Genomic DNA, 16,211 nt, shown 5'->3' with positions numbered 1-16,211 from the left:
ACTCATACAAGCATGTCCCATTGGGAACTCACTGAATTCGCCTAGAAATTTTGATTCCATTCGTTAAAATTTTTCTATATCCCAAAGAGTCCACTTATTACTACTGCGGCCTATTTGGAACTACCGGAATTCACGAAGTTACTGAGATTCGGCTCAGGAAATTTTGATAAATCTTTAAAAGTACACATATTACAATAGCCTGCTACAGGAAACTAACTAAATACACAAAGAAACAGTGTTTGTGTACGTTAAAACGTTGCTCTATCTTTAATAACAAGCTTCTTACTTGTGAATCCTATTGGGACCTACTGAATTCACCATGATACTTAGATTCCGTTCCTTAAAATGTTGATATATATTGAAAATCACACTCATACAAGCATGTCCCATTTGGAACTCCCTGAATTCGCCTAGAAATTTTGATTCCATTAGTGAAAATTTTTCTATATCCCGAACAGTCCTCTTATTACTACTGCGGCCTATTGGGAACTAACCGAATTCACCAACTTACGGAGAATCGGCTCACCAAATTTTGATAAATATTTAAGCACACAATTACAAGAGCCTGCTACTGGGCCTTACTGAATTCAAAAAGAAACAGTGTTTCAGTTCGTTAAAACGTTGCTCTATCTTGAATAACAAGCTTATTACTTGCGAATATTATTGGAGATCTACTGAATTCACCATGATACTTAGATTCCGTTACTTAAAATGTTGCTATATATTGAAAAGCACACTCATACAACATGTCCCATTGGGAACTCCCTGAATTCGCATAGAAATTTTGATTCCATTCCTCAATATTTTTCTATATCCCGAAGAGTCCACTTATTACTACTGCGGCCTAAGGGAACTAATCGAATTCACCAACTTACTGAGATTCGGCTCACCAATTTTGATAAATCTTTAAAAGCACACAATTACAAGAGCCTGCTCCTTGGCCTTACTGAACTCACAAAGAAACAGTGTTTCAGTTCGTTAAAACGTTGCTCTATCTTGAATAACAAGTTTATTACATGCGAATCCTATTGGGAACCTAGTGAATTCACCATGATACTTAGATTCCGTTCCTTAAAATGTTGCTATATATTGAAAATCACACTCATACAAGCATGTCCCATTGGGAACTCACTGAATTTGCATAGAAATTTTCTTTCCATTCGTGAAAATTTTTCGATATCCCGAACAGTCCACTTATTACTACTGAGCCCTATTGGGAACTAAGTGAATTCACAAAGTTACTGAGATTCGGCTCACCAAATTTTGATAATCTTTAAAAGTACACATATTAAAAGAGCCTGTAATGGGAACTAACTGAATTCATAAAGAAACAGTGTTTCAATTCGTTAAAACTTTGTTCTATCTTGAATAACAAGCTTATTACTTGTGAATCCTATTGGGACCCATTGAATTCACCATGATACTTAAATTCCGTTCCTTAAAATGTTGCTATATATTGAAAATCACACTCATACAAGCATGTCCCATTGGGAACTCACTGAATTAGCCTAGAAATTTTGATTCCATTCGTTAATATTTTCTATATACCGAAGAGTCCACTTATTACTACTGCGGCCTATTTGGAACTACCCGAATTCACGAAGTTACTGAGATTCGGCTCAAGAAATTTTGATAAATCTTTAAAAGTACACATATTACAAGAGCCTGCAAGAGTGAACTAACTAAATTCACAAAGAAACAGTGTTTCAGTTCGATAAAACATTGCTCTATCTTGAATAACAAGCTTATTACATGCGAATCCTATTGGGAATCTACTGCATTCACCATGATACTTAGAATCCGTTCCTTAAAATGTTGCTATATATTGAAAAGCACACTCATACAACATGTCCCATTGGGAACTCCCTGAATTCGCATAGAAATTTTGATTCCATTCCTCAATATTTTTCTATATCCCGAAGAGTCCACTTATTACTACTGCGGCCTAAGGGAACTAATCGAATTCACCAACTTACTGAGATACGGCTCACCAATTTTGATAAATCTTTAAAAGCACACAATTACAAGAGCCTGCTCCTGGGCCTTATGAACTCACAAAGAAACAGTGTTTCAGTTCGTTAAAACGTTGCTCTATCTTGAATAACAAGCTTATTACTTGCGAATATTATTGGAGATCTACTGAATTCACCATGATACTTAGATTCCGTTACTTAAAATGTTGCTATATATTGAAAAGCACACTCATACAACATGTCCCATTGGGAACTCCCTGAATTCGCATAGAAATTTTGATTCCATTCCTCAATATTTTTCTATATCCCGAAGAGTCCACTTATTACTACTGCGGCCTAAGGGAACTAATCGAATTCACCAACTTACTGAGATTCGGCTCACCAATTTTGATAAATCTTTAAAAGCACACAATTACAAGAGCCTGCTCCTGGGCCTTATGAACTCACAAAGAAACAGTGTTTCAGTTCGTTAAAACGTTGCTCTATCTTGAATAACAAGTTTATTGCATGCGAATCCTATTGGGAACCGACTGAATTCACCATGATACTTAGATCCGTTCCTTAAAATGTTGCTATATATTGAAAAGCACACTCATACAAGCATGTCATATTGGGAACTCACTGAATTCGCCTAGAAATTTTGATTCCATTCATGAAAATTTTTCTATATCCCGAACAGTCCACTTATTACTACTGCGGCCTATTTGGAACTACCGGAATTCACGAAGTTACTGAGATTCGGCTCAGGAAATTTTGATAAATCTATAAAAGTACACATATTACAAGAGCCTTCTACTGGGAACTAACTAGATTCACAAAGAAACAGTGTTTGAGTACGTTAAAACGTTGCTCTATCTTGAATAACAAGCTTATTACTTGTGAACCCTATTGGGACCTACTGAATTCACCATGATACTTAGATTCCGTTCCTTAAAATGTTGCTATATATTGAAAAGCACACTCATACAAGCATGTCCCATTGGGAACTCACTGAATTCGCCTAGAAATTTTGATTCCATTCCTGAAAATTTTTCTATATCCCGAACAGTCCACTTATTACTACTGAGCCGTACTGGAAGAAACTGAATTCACGACTTATGTGAGATTCGGCTCAACAAATTTTGATAAATCTTTAAAGTATACATATTACAAGAGCCTGCTACTGGGAACTAACTGAATTCAAAGAAACAGTGCTTCAGTTCGTTAAAACGTTGCTCTATCTTGAATAACAAGCTTATTAATGCGAATCCTATTGGGAACCTACTGAATTCACCATGATACTTAGAATCCGTTCCTTAAAATGTTGCTATATATTGAAAAGCACACTCATACAAGCATGTCCCATTGGGAACTCACTGAATTCGCCTAGAAATTTTGATTCCATTCGTTAAAATTTTTCGATATCCCAAAGAGTCCACTTATTACTACTGCGGCCTATTTGGAACTACCGGAATTCACGAAGTTACTGAGATTCGGCTCAGGAAATTTTGATAAATCTTTAAAAGTACACATATTACAATAGCCTGCTACAGGAAACTAACTAAATACACAAAGAAACAGTGTTTGTGTACGTTAAAACGTTGCTCTATCTTTAATAACAAGCTTCTTACTTGTGAATCCTATTGGGACCTACTGAATTCACCATGATACTTAGATTCCGTTCCTTAAAATGTTGATATATATTGAAAATCACACTCATACAAGCATGTCCCATTTGGAACTCCCTGAATTCGCCTAGAAATTTTGATTCCATTAGTGAAAATTTTTCTATATCCCGAACAGTCCTCTTATTACTACTGCGGCCTATTGGGAACTAACCGAATTCACCAACTTACGGAGAATCGGCTCACCAAATTTTGATAAATATTTAAGCACACAATTACAAGAGCCTGCTACTGGGCCTTACTGAATTCAAAAAGAAACAGTGTTTCAGTTCGTTAAAACGTTGCTCTATCTTGAATAACAAGCTTATTACTTGCGAATATTATTGGAGATCTACTGAATTCACCATGATACTTAGATTCCGTTACTTAAAATGTTGCTATATATTGAAAAGCACACTCATACAACATGTCCCATTGGGAACTCCCTGAATTCGCATAGAAATTTTGATTCCATTCCTCAATATTTTTCTATATCCCGAAGAGTCCACTTATTACTACTGCGGCCTAAGGGAACTAATCGAATTCACCAACTTACTGAGATTCGGCTCACCAATTTTGATAAATCTTTAAAAGCACACAATTACAAGAGCCTGCTCCTTGGCCTTACTGAACTCACAAAGAAACAGTGTTTCAGTTCGTTAAAACGTTGCTCTATCTTGAATAACAAGTTTATTACATGCGAATCCTATTGGGAACCTAGTGAATTCACCATGATACTTAGATTCCGTTCCTTAAAATGTTGCTATATATTGAAAATCACACTCATACAAGCATGTCCCATTGGGAACTCACTGAATTTGCATAGAAATTTTCTTTCCATTCGTGAAAATTTTTCGATATCCCGAACAGTCCACTTATTACTACTGAGCCCTATTGGGAACTAAGTGAATTCACAAAGTTACTGAGATTCGGCTCACCAAATTTTGATAATCTTTAAAAGTACACATATTAAAAGAGCCTGTAATGGGAACTAACTGAATTCATAAAGAAACAGTGTTTCAATTCGTTAAAACTTTGTTCTATCTTGAATAACAAGCTTATTACTTGTGAATCCTATTGGGACCCATTGAATTCACCATGATACTTAAATTCCGTTCCTTAAAATGTTGCTATATATTGAAAATCACACTCATACAAGCATGTCCCATTGGGAACTCACTGAATTAGCCTAGAAATTTTGATTCCATTCGTTAATATTTTCTATATACCGAAGAGTCCACTTATTACTACTGCGGCCTATTTGGAACTACCCGAATTCACGAAGTTACTGAGATTCGGCTCAAGAAATTTTGATAAATCTTTAAAAGTACACATATTACAAGAGCCTGCAAGAGTGAACTAACTAAATTCACAAAGAAACAGTGTTTCAGTTCGATAAAACATTGCTCTATCTTGAATAACAAGCTTATTACATGCGAATCCTATTGGGAATCTACTGCATTCACCATGATACTTAGAATCCGTTCCTTAAAATGTTGCTATATATTGAAAAGCACACTCATACAACATGTCCCATTGGGAACTCCCTGAATTCGCATAGAAATTTTGATTCCATTCCTCAATATTTTTCTATATCCCGAAGAGTCCACTTATTACTACTGCGGCCTAAGGGAACTAATCGAATTCACCAACTTACTGAGATACGGCTCACCAATTTTGATAAATCTTTAAAAGCACACAATTACAAGAGCCTGCTCCTGGGCCTTATGAACTCACAAAGAAACAGTGTTTCAGTTCGTTAAAACGTTGCTCTATCTTGAATAACAAGCTTATTACTTGCGAATATTATTGGAGATCTACTGAATTCACCATGATACTTAGATTCCGTTACTTAAAATGTTGCTATATATTGAAAAGCACACTCATACAACATGTCCCATTGGGAACTCCCTGAATTCGCATAGAAATTTTGATTCCATTCCTCAATATTTTTCTATATCCCGAAGAGTCCACTTATTACTACTGCGGCCTAAGGGAACTAATCGAATTCACCAACTTACTGAGATTCGGCTCACCAATTTTGATAAATCTTTAAAAGCACACAATTACAAGAGCCTGCTCCTGGGCCTTATGAACTCACAAAGAAACAGTGTTTCAGTTCGTTAAAACGTTGCTCTATCTTGAATAACAAGTTTATTGCATGCGAATCCTATTGGGAACCGACTGAATTCACCATGATACTTAGATCCGTTCCTTAAAATGTTGCTATATATTGAAAAGCACACTCATACAAGCATGTCATATTGGGAACTCACTGAATTCGCCTAGAAATTTTGATTCCATTCATGAAAATTTTTCTATATCCCGAACAGTCCACTTATTACTACTGCGGCCTATTTGGAACTACCGGAATTCACGAAGTTACTGAGATTCGGCTCAGGAAATTTTGATAAATCTATAAAAGTACACATATTACAAGAGCCTTCTACTGGGAACTAACTAGATTCACAAAGAAACAGTGTTTGAGTACGTTAAAACGTTGCTCTATCTTGAATAACAAGCTTATTACTTGTGAACCCTATTGGGACCTACTGAATTCACCATGATACTTAGATTCCGTTCCTTAAAATGTTGCTATATATTGAAAAGCACACTCATACAAGCATGTCCCATTGGGAACTCACTGAATTCGCCTAGAAATTTTGATTCCATTCCTGAAAATTTTTCTATATCCCGAACAGTCCACTTATTACTACTGAGCCGTACTGGAAGAAACTGAATTCACGACTTATGTGAGATTCGGCTCAACAAATTTTGATAAATCTTTAAAGTATACATATTACAAGAGCCTGCTACTGGGAACTAACTGAATTCAAAGAAACAGTGCTTCAGTTCGTTAAAACGTTGCTCTATCTTGAATAACAAGCTTATTAATGCGAATCCTATTGGGAACCTACTGAATTCACCATGATACTTAGAATCCGTTCCTTAAAATGTTGCTATATATTGAAAAGCACACTCATACAAGCATGTCCCATTGGGAACTCACTGAATTCGCCTAGAAATTTTGATTCCATTCGTTAAAATTTTTCTATATCCCAAAGAGTCCACTTATTACTACTGCGGCCTATTTGGAACTACCGGAATTCACGAAGTTACTGAGATTCGGCTCAGGAAATTTTGATAAATCTTTAAAAGTACACATATTACAATAGCCTGCTACAGGAAACTAACTAAATACACAAAGAAACAGTGTTTGTGTACGTTAAAACGTTGCTCTATCTTTAATAACAAGCTTCTTACTTGTGAATCCTATTGGGACCTACTGAATTCACCATGATACTTAGATTCCGTTCCTTAAAATGTTGATATATATTGAAAATCACACTCATACAAGCATGTCCCATTTGGAACTCCCTGAATTCGCCTAGAAATTTTGATTCCATTAGTGAAAATTTTTCTATATCCCGAACAGTCCTCTTATTACTACTGCGGCCTATTGGGAACTAACCGAATTCACCAACTTACGGAGAATCGGCTCACCAAATTTTGATAAATATTTAAGCACACAATTACAAGAGCCTGCTACTGGGCCTTACTGAATTCAAAAAGAAACAGTGTTTCAGTTCGTTAAAACGTTGCTCTATCTTGAATAACAAGCTTATTACTTGCGAATATTATTGGAGATCTACTGAATTCACCATGATACTTAGATTCCGTTACTTAAAATGTTGCTATATATTGAAAAGCACACTCATACAACATGTCCCATTGGGAACTCCCTGAATTCGCATAGAAATTTTGATTCCATTCCTCAATATTTTTCTATATCCCGAAGAGTCCACTTATTACTACTGCGGCCTAAGGGAACTAATCGAATTCACCAACTTACTGAGATTCGGCTCACCAATTTTGATAAATCTTTAAAAGCACACAATTACAAGAGCCTGCTCCTTGGCCTTACTGAACTCACAAAGAAACAGTGTTTCAGTTCGTTAAAACGTTGCTCTATCTTGAATAACAAGTTTATTACATGCGAATCCTATTGGGAACCTAGTGAATTCACCATGATACTTAGATTCCGTTCCTTAAAATGTTGCTATATATTGAAAATCACACTCATACAAGCATGTCCCATTGGGAACTCACTGAATTTGCATAGAAATTTTCTTTCCATTCGTGAAAATTTTTCGATATCCCGAACAGTCCACTTATTACTACTGAGCCCTATTGGGAACTAAGTGAATTCACAAAGTTACTGAGATTCGGCTCACCAAATTTTGATAATCTTTAAAAGTACACATATTAAAAGAGCCTGTAATGGGAACTAACTGAATTCATAAAGAAACAGTGTTTCAATTCGTTAAAACTTTGTTCTATCTTGAATAACAAGCTTATTACTTGTGAATCCTATTGAGACCCATTGAATTCACCATGATACTTAAATTCCGTTCCTTAAAATGTTGCTATATATTGAAAATCACACTCATACAAGCATGTCCCATTGGGAACTCACTGAATTAGCCTAGAAATTTTGATTCCATTCGTTAATATTTTCTATATACCGAAGAGTCCACTTATTACTACTGCGGCCTATTTGGAACTACCCGAATTCACGAAGTTACTGAGATTCGGCTCAAGAAATTTTGATAAATCTTTAAAAGTACACATATTACAAGAGCCTGCAAGAGTGAACTAACTAAATTCACAAAGAAACAGTGTTTCAGTTCGATAAAACATTGCTCTATCTTGAATAACAAGCTTATTACATGCGAATCCTATTGGGAATCTACTGCATTCACCATGATACTTAGAATCCGTTCCTTAAAATGTTGCTATATATTGAAAAGCACACTCATACAACATGTCCCATTGGGAACTCCCTGAATTCGCATAGAAATTTTGATTCCATTCCTCAATATTTTTCTATATCCCGAAGAGTCCACTTATTACTACTGCGGCCTAAGGGAACTAATCGAATTCACCAACTTACTGAGATACGGCTCACCAATTTTGATAAATCTTTAAAAGCACACAATTACAAGAGCCTGCTCCTGGGCCTTATGAACTCACAAAGAAACAGTGTTTCAGTTCGTTAAAACGTTGCTCTATCTTGAATAACAAGTTTATTGCATGCGAATCCTATTGGGAACCGACTGAATTCACCATGATACTTAGATCCGTTCCTTAAAATGTTGCTATATATTGAAAAGCACACTCATACAAGCATGTCATATTGGGAACTCACTGAATTCGCCTAGAAATTTTGATTCCATTCATGAAAATTTTTCTATATCCCGAACAGTCCACTTATTACTACTGCGGCCTATTTGGAACTACCGGAATTCACGAAGTTACTGAGATTCGGCTCAGGAAATTTTGATAAATCTATGAAAGTACACATATTACAAGAGCCTTCTACTGGGAACTAACTAGATTCACAAAGAAACAGTGTTTGAGTACGTTAAAACGTTGCTCTATCTTGAATAACAAGCTTATTACTTGTGAACCCTATTGGGACCTACTGAATTCACCATGATACTTAGATTCGGTTCCTTAAAATGTTGCTATATATTGAAAAGCACACTCATACAAGCATGTCCCATTGGGAACTCACTGAATTCGCCTAGAAATTTTGATTCCATTCCTGAAAATTTTTCTATATCCCGAACAGTCCACTTATTACTACTGAGCCGTACTGGAAGAAACTGAATTCACGACTTATGTGAGATTCGGCTCAACAAATTTTGATAAATCTTTAAAGTATACATATTACAAGAGCCTGCTACTGGGAACTAACTGAATTCAAAGAAACAGTGCTTCAGTTCGTTAAACCGTTGCTCTATCTTGAATAACAAGCTTATTAATGCGAATCCTATTGGGAACCTACTGAATTCACCATGATACTTAGAATCCGTTCCTTAAAATGTTGCTATATATTGAAAAGCACACTCATACAAGCATGTCCCATTGGGAACTCACTGAATTCGCCTAGAAATTTTGATTCCATTCGTTAAAATTTTTCTATATCCCAAAGAGTCCACTTATTACTACTGCGGCCTATTTGGAACTACCGGAATTCACGAAGTTACTGAGATTCGGCTCAGGAAATTTTGATAAATCTTTAAAAGTACACATATTACAATAGCCTGCTACAGGAAACTAACTAAATACACAAAGAAACAGTGTTTGTGTACGTTAAAACGTTGCTCTATCTTTAATAACGAGCTTCTTACTTGTGAATCCTATTGGGACCTACTGAATTCACCATGATACTTAGATTCCGTTCCTTAAAATGTTGATATATATTGAAAATCACACTCATACAAGCATGTCCCATTTGGAACTCCCTGAATTCGCCTAGAAATTTTGATTCCATTAGTGAAAATTTTTCTATATCCCGAACAGTCCTCTTATTACTACTGCGGCCTATTGGGAACTAACCGAATTCACCAACTTACGGAGAATCGGCTCACCAAATTTTGATAAATCTTTAAGCACACAATTACAAGAGCCTGCTACTGGGCCTTACTGAATTCAAAAAGAAACAGTGTTTCAGTTCGTTAAAACGTTGCTCTATCTTGAATAACAAGCTTATTACTTGCGAATATTATTGGAGATCTACTGAATTCACCATGATACTTAGATTCCGTTACTTAAAATGTTGCTATATATTGAAAAGCACACTCATACAACATGTCCCATTGGGAACTCCCTGAATTCGCATAGAAATTTTGATTCCATTCCTCAATATTTTTCAATATCCCGAAGAGTCCACTTATTACTACTGCGGCCTAAGGGAACTAATCGAATTCACCAACTTACTGAGATTCGGCTCACCAATTTTGATAAATCTTTAAAAGCACACAATTACAAGAGCCTGCTCCTTGGCCTTACTGAACTCACAAAGAAACAGTGTTTCAGTTCGTTAAAACGTTGCTCTATCTTGAATAACAAGTTTATTACATGCGAATCCTATTGGGAACCTAGTGAATTCACCATGATACTTAGATTCCGTTCCTTAAAATGTTGCTATATATTGAAAATCACACTCATACAAGCATGTCCCATTGGGAACTCACTGAATTTGCATAGAAATTTTCTTTCCATTCGTGAAAATTTTTCGATATCCCGAACAGTCCACTTATTACTACTGAGCCCTATTGGGAACTAAGTGAATTCACAAAGTTACTGAGATTCGGCTCACCAAATTTTGATAATCTTTAAAAGTACACATATTACAAGAGCCTGTACTGGGAACTAACTGAATTCATAAAGAAACAGTGTTTCAATTCGTTAAAACTTTGTTCTATCTTGAATAACAAGCTTATTACTTGTGAATCCTATTGGGACCCATTGAATTCACCATGATACTTAAATTCCGTTCCTTAAAATGTTGCTATATATTGAAAATCACACTCATACAAGCATGTCCCATTGGGAACTCACTGAATTAGCCTAGAAATTTTGATTCCATTCGTTAATATTTTCTATATCCCGAAGAGTCCACTTATTACTACTGCGGCCTATTTGGAACTACCCGAATTCACGAAGTTACTGAGATTCGGCTCAAGAAATTTTGATAAATCTTTAAAAGTACACATATTACAAGAGCCTGCAAGAGTGAACTAACTAAATTCACAAAGAAACAGTGTTTCAGTTCGATAAAACATTGCTCTATCTTGAATAACAAGCTTATTACATGCGAATCCTATTGGGAATCTACTGCATTCACCATGATACTTAGAATCCGTTCCTTAAAATGTTGCTATATATTGAAAAGCACACTCATACAAGCATGTCCCATTTGGAACTCACTCAATTCGCCTAGAAATTTTGATTCCATTCGTGAAAATTTTTCTATATCCCGAACAGTCCACTTATTACTATTGCGGCACTTTGGGAACTAAGTGAATTCACAAAGTTACTGAGATTCGGCTCACCAAATTTTGATAAATCTTTAAAAGTACACATATTACAAGAGCCTGTACTGGGAACTAACTGAATTCACAAAGAAACAGTGTTTCAATTCGTTAAAACGTTGCTCTATCTTGAATAACAAGCTTATTACATGCGAATCCTATTGGGCACCTACTGAATTCACCATGATACTTAGATTCCGTTCCTTAAAATGTTGCTATATATTGAAAATCACACTCATAGAAGCATGTCCCATTGGGAACTCCCTGAATTCGCCTAAAAATTTTGATTCCATTCGTTAAAATTTTTCTATATCCCGAAGAGTCCACGTATTACTACTGCGTCCTATTTGGAACTACACGAATTCACGAAGTTACTGAGATTCGGCTCAGGAAATTTTGATAAATCTTTAAAAGTACACATATTACAAGATCCTGCTACAGGGAACTAACTAAATTCACAAAGAAACAGTGTTTGAGTACGTTAAAACGTTGCTCTATCTTGAATAACAAGCTTATTACTTGTGAATCCAATTGGGACCTACTGAATTCACCATGATACTTAGATTCCGTTCCTTAAAATGTTGCTATATATTGAAAAGCACAATCATACAAGCATGTCCCATTTGGAACTCCCTGAATTCGGCTAGAAATTTTGATTCCATTCGAGAATATTTTTCTATATCCCGAAGAGTCCACTTATTACTACTGCGGCCTATTGGGAACTAACCGAAATCACCAAGTTACTGAGATTCGGCTCACCAAATTTTGATAAATCGTTAAAAGCACACAATTACAAGAGCCTGCTCCTGGGCCTTACTGAATTCACAAAGAAACAGTGTTTCAGTTCGATAAAACATTGCTCTATCTTGAATAAAAAGCTTATTACATGCGAATCCTATTGGGAATCTACTGCATTCACCATGATACTTAGAATCCGTTCCTTAAAATGTTGCTATATATTGAAAAGCACACTCATACAAGCATGTCCCATTGGGAACTCACTGAATTCGCATAGAAATTTTCGTTCCATTCGTGAAAATTTTTCTATATCCCGAACAGTCCACTTATTACTATTGCGGCCTATTGGGAACTAAGTGAATTCACAAAGTTACTGAGATTCGGCTCACCAAATTTTGATAAATCTTTAAAAGTACACATATTACAATAGCCTGTACTGGGAACTAACTGAATTCACAAAGAAACAGTGTTTCAATTCGTTAAAACATTGCTCTATCTTGAATAACAAGCTTATTACTTGCGAATCCTATTGGGACCTATTGAATTCACCATGATACTTAGATTCCGTTCCTTAAAATGTTGCTATATATTGAAAAGCACTCATACAAGCATGTCCAATTGGGAACTCACTGAATTCGCCTAGAAATTTTGATTCCATTCGTTAAAATTTTTCTATATCCCGAAGAGTCCACTTATTACTACTGCGGCCTATTTGGAACTACCCGAATTCACGAAGTTACTGAGGATCGGCTCAGGAAATTTTGATAAATCTTTAAAAGTACACATATTGCAAGAGCCTGCTACAGGGAACTAACTAAATTCACAAAGAAACAGTGTTTGAGCACGTTAAAACGTTGCTCTATCTTGAATAACAAGCTTATTACTTGTGAATCCAATTGGGACCTACTGAATTCACCATGATACTTAGATTCCGTTCCTTAAAATGTTGCTATATATTGAAAAGCACAATCATACAAGCATGTCCCATTGGGAACTCCCTGAATTCTCCTAGAAATTTTGATTCCATTCGAGAAAATTTTTCTATATCCCGAAGAGTCCACTTATTACTACTGCGGCCTATTGGGAACTAACCGAAATCACCAAGTTACTGAGATTCGGCTCACCAAATTTTGATAAATCTTTAAAAGCACACAATTACAAGAGCCTGCTCCTGGGCCTTACTGAATTCACAAAGAAACAGTGTTTCAGTTCGATAAAACATTGCTCTATCTTGAATAACAAGCTTATTACATGCGAATCCTATTGGGAATCTACTGCATTCACCATGATACTTAGAATCCGTTCCTTAAAATGTTGCTATATATTGAAAAGCACACTCATACAAGCATGTCCCATTGGGAACTCACTGAATTCGCCTAGAAATTTTGATTCCATTCGTGAAAATTTTTCTATATCCCGAACAGTCCACTTATTACTATTGCGGCCTATTGGGAACTAAGTGAATTTAAAAAGTTACTGAGATTCGGCTCACCAAATTTTGATAAATCTTTAAAAGTACACATATTACAAGAGCCTGTACTGGGAACTAACTGAATTCACAAAGAAACAGTGTTTCAATTCGTTAAAACATTGCTCTATCTTGAATAACAAGCTTATTACTTGCGAATCCTATAGGGACCTATTGAATTCACCATGATACTTAGATTCCGTTCCTTTAAATGTTGCTATATATTGAAAAGCACACTCATACAGCATGTCCCATTGGGAACACCCTGAATTCGCATAGAAATTTTGATTCCATTCCTCAATATTTTTCTATATCGCGAAGAGTCCACTTATTACTACTGCGGCCTATTTGGAACTACCCAAATTCACGAAGTTACTGAGATTCGGCTCAGGAAATTTTGATAAATCTTTAAAAGTACACATATTACAAGAGCCTGCTACAGGAAACTAACTAAATTCACAAAGAAACAGTGTTTGAGTACGTTAAAACGTTGCTCTATCTTGAATAACAAGCTTATTACTTGTGAATCCAATTGGGACCTACTGAATTCATCATGATACTTAGAATCCGTTCCATAAAATGTTGCTATATATTGAAAAGCACAATCATACAAGCATGTCCCATTGGGAACTCCCTGAATTCGCCTAGAAATTTTGATTCCATTCGAGAAAATTTTTCTATATCCCGAAGAGTCCACTTATTACTACTGCGGCCTATTGGGAACTAACCGAAATCACCAAGTTACTGAGATTCGGCTCACCAAATTTTGATAAATCGTTAAAAGCACACAATTACAAGAGCCTGCTCCTGGGCCTTACTGAATTCACAAAGAAACAGTGTTTCAGTTCGATAAAACATTGCTCTATCTTGAATAACAAGCTTATTACATGCGAATCCTATTGGGAATCTACTGCATTCACCATGATACTTAGAATCCGTTCCTTAAAATGTTGCTATATATTGAAAAGCACACTCATACAAGCATGTCCCATTGGGAACTCACTGAATTCGCCTAGAAATTTTCATTCCATTCGTGAAAATGTTTCTATATCCCGAACAGTCCACTTATTACTATTGCGGCCTATTGGGAACTAAGTGAATTCACAAAGTTACTGAGATTCGGCTCACCAAATTTTGTTAAATCTTTAAAAGTACACATATTACAAGAGCCTGTACTGGGAACTAACTGAATTCACAAAGAAACAGTGTTTCAATTCGTTAAAACATTGCTCTATCTTGAATAACAAGCTTATTACTTGCGAATCCTATTGGGACCTATTGAATTCACCATGATACTTAGATTCCGTTCCTTAAAATGTTGCTATATATTGAAAATCACACTCATACAAGCATGTCCCATTGGGAACTCACTGAATTCGCCTAGAAATTTTGATTCCATTCGTGAAAATTTTTCTATATCCCGAACAGTCCACTTATTATTATTGCGGCCTATTGGGAACTAAGTGAATTCAAAAAGTTACTGAGAATCGGCTCACCAAATTTTGATAAATCTTTAAAAGTACACATATTACAAGAGCCTGTACTGGGGACTAACTGAATTCACAAAGAATCAGTGTTTCAATTCGTTAAAACATTGCTCTATCTTGAATAACAAGCTTATTACTTGCGAATCCTATTGGGACCTACTGAATTCACCATGATACCTAGATTCCGTTCCTTAAAATGTTGCTATATATTGAAAAGCACAATCATACAAGCATGTCCCATTGGGAACTCCCTGAATTCTCCTAGAAATTTTGATTCCATTCGAGAAAATTTTTCTATATCCCGAAGAGTCCACTTATTACTACTGCGGCCTATTGGGAACTAACCGAAATCACCAAGTTACTGAGATTCGGCTCACCAAATTTTGATAAATCTTTAAAAGCACACAATTACAAGAGCCTGCTCCTGGGCCTTACTGAATTCACAAAGAAACAGTGTTTCAGTTCGATAAAACATTGCTCTATCTTGAATAACAAGCTTATTACATGTGAATCCTATTGAGAATCTACTGCATTCACCATGATACTTAGAATCCGTTCCTTAAAATGTTGCTATATATTGAAAAGCACACTCATACAAGCATGTCCCATTGGGAACTCACTGAATTCGCCTAGAAATTTTGATTCCATTCGTGAAAACTTTTCTATATCCCGAAGAGTCCACTTATTACTATTGCGGCCTATTGGGAACTAAGTGAATTCAAAAAGTTACTGAGATTCGGCTCACCAATTTTGATAAATCTTTAAAAGTACACATATTACAAGAGCCTGCTACAGGGAACTAACTAAATTCACAAAGAAACAGTGTTTGAGTACGTTAAAACGTTGCTCTATCTTGAAAAACAAGCTTATTACTTGCGAATCCTATTGTGACCTATTGAATTCACCATGATACTTAGATTCCGTTCCTTAAAATGTTGCTATATATTGAAAATCACACTCATACAAGCATGTCCCATTGGGAACTCACTAAATTCGCCTAGAAATTTTGATTCCATTCG

The sequence above is a fragment of the Rattus norvegicus genome, chromosome 6, assembly GCF_036323735.1.
Source record: "Rattus norvegicus strain BN/NHsdMcwi chromosome 6, GRCr8, whole genome shotgun sequence".
NCBI classification, from domain to species: Eukaryota; Metazoa; Chordata; class Mammalia; order Rodentia; family Muridae; genus Rattus; species Rattus norvegicus.
The sequence above is the reverse complement of the archived record's forward strand: the minus strand, read 5'-3'. Positions refer to the sequence as shown.